This window comes from Berghia stephanieae, chromosome 9 (genome assembly GCF_034508935.2).
Source record: "Berghia stephanieae isolate SIO BIC M18660-M18661 chromosome 9, UCSD_Bste_1.3, whole genome shotgun sequence".
Taxonomy (NCBI): domain Eukaryota; kingdom Metazoa; phylum Mollusca; class Gastropoda; order Nudibranchia; family Aeolidiidae; genus Berghia; species Berghia stephanieae.
The window spans coordinates 41405136-41407878 of record NC_088368.1 but is presented as its reverse complement, the minus strand read 5'-3'; positions in this window follow the sequence as shown (position 1 = coordinate 41407878).

Below are 2743 nucleotides of genomic sequence, written 5' to 3'. Positions count from 1 at the left end.
TTTGGAGTCCCGACAAAGAAAGATTTTCAGCTAACTATAGTTTATATATGGGAATATTAATCAGTCGTTTATATTGGAATCGGAGTTGTCTAGCAGGTGTATTAGTTCAAAGCGCATTTCCAAGGATTTACCATGCTCAATGAACTTCACAATATTTTATTTAATTTATTCCTCCGGCACGCCATATCGACCATACATCCATTTCGTACAGTAGGTACCGATCGCTGTTTGGAGTCTTTTTGTATTAAAGCTCTTTACAATACCCGTCATTGCTTATAAGATAAGAATACATTCACACCTGAGTCAAGTGCCTGACACACGGACTTAACGTCTGGATCACAATTTTCAACAATCACTGTCACTCATCCGGCCATTGACAAGGCTTGATTTTGTGACAAGAGACACCGTACCACTGAGCGACCGAACAAATAATCACCATCTGCGCCATCGTCATCATCATCATCATCATCATTATCATCATCCTCATCACAGCCGTAACAGCCAGCAAAACCACAATCATCATCTTCGGGTCCGGTCTATCCGTGTGGGGGGTGGGGGTGGAACCTGCTAAAGTATTTCATTTTTTAAACAGAAACACGATAATCATCATCATCATCATCATCGTCATCCATTGTCGTCGGCATCGTTATCATCGTGTCCGGGCAATCCGTGTGTGTCTGGGTGTGGAACCTGCTAAATATTATTATTATCTACCTACCTAATAAAAACACACCATTCTTGTTCATTTATTTTTCAAATAATGAAATGAAAGGCACGACCTTTCCCGCACACACAAGAGGCGATGACGACCAGTGACAAATTATGGGAGGTGGGGGCGGCCGACAACTTTTGGCGCGACATAAATATGAAATGTTAAGGTGACAGGGGGATGATGGTGGTGGGAGGGGGGGGGGGGGGGGTCTCAACCCTTCACCATCAACAACTGTTTGATGGCGTGTGTGTGTGTGTGTGTGTGTGTGTGTATGTGTGTGTGATGCGACGAACGATCATAATCAAGGCTGCCAGACAGCCAGATTTCTTCTTGCCCAAGTAGTCAAATAGACCCCAAATAGCCCAACACCACAAGCATTCTGACTCCCTTGAAAAACTCATTTGTTTTGATTAACAAAACAATCGACTACAGTTGGATAAACTTATCTTTTCATTTTTTTTAAATAAAAGATTTTTTTTTAATGAATAATAATAGAAAAGCGTTTCTTAGTAACCAATTTTGAACTTGGCCATCTGGCAGCCCCCATCATAACCAGCTGCAGTCAAGCCAGCCACAGACATAAGAGAGGGAGGGGTATGTGAAGTTTCCTGTGGCAAACGAGTTGCTCGTGTTTTTTTTTTTAATAATAATAATAATAATGCTGAAAACTTATATAGCGCTATAACTCCGAGACACCAGACTCTAAGCGCTTAAATTACAAATTACTTTGGCTGAAACATACTCATTCACACACACAAGCACACACACACACACACATACACACACACAACACAACACACAACACAAACCAAACCTATCTTGCTTCTCATACCATCTACTAAAATCGAAACAAATATGTTTTAAGCGAACGTTTAAAAATAGACAAAGATTCTTTTTCACGAATGCTCTGCGGTAAGGCGTTCCAAATAGAGGGTCCGAAATGAGAAAAGGATCTCATTCCAGCATTTTTTCCGAATTCGAGGGACAACTAGTTTTGTGGAATCACTGGCCGAACGTAAGGGACGGGGTTTTGAATATCTTTCAATTAGTTCTGAAAGGTAGGAAGGGGCAGTACCTTCAAGACAACGATACACTAAAACACAAGCTTTGAATTTAATTCTTTTCTCAACAGGCAGCCAATGCAGGTCATGAAGTAGAGGTCCGGCAGAGTCGCACCTACGCTTCATAAATACTAGTCTGGCAGCGCTGTTTTGGACAATCTGAAGACGTTTCAGATTGTATTGCGAAACGCCAAACAACAGAGCATTACAATAATCCAATTTCGATAGTACGAGGGACACAACCAGGTGCTTGGTCACATCCTCAGATATGAACCGTCTAATGGAAGCAATCTTTTTTAGTTGGAAAAAGAGAGATCTAACCAAATTATTAACCTGATGCTCCATCGACAGTCCAGAGTCTAAGAATGTGCCAAGGTTTTTCACTTTGTCAACAATTTGAATAGAGGCATCCCCCAACTTCAAATCTGTTTCACTTTTCCACTTCCTGTTCCCCACATACAGCACCTCCGTCTTATCATCATTCAGTTTCAGTCTGTTCTCATTCATCCATTTCTTAACACTTTGGATACAATTTTTACTATTGGCTGATACTTCTTGTAAATTTCTCATATTGGAAACGCAGTACAATTGCGTATCATCAGCGTATTGATGGTAAGACAGACCAAAACTTCTGATGATTTTAGACAGAGGGCCAACGTACAAAACAAAAAGAACGGGTCCAAGTACTGAACCCTGGGGAACCCCACAATCAAGAAAGATTTCCTCCGATCTATATTCATCCACCGTAATAATCTGTTTACGATTAAACAAATATGACCTAAACCAATCAAGCGCTGCACCAGACACGCCATAAGTAATTTCAAACGAATCACTGCTCGATGACGTCACTGACTCGAAACCCGCCCGAAACCGACTCGATTTTAGAGGACTCGATCGAAAACCCGCTCGATTTGATCGTTTCAAACTCGACCCAGCACTAGAAGCAGGCAGGAAAATAACAGGTGTGGGT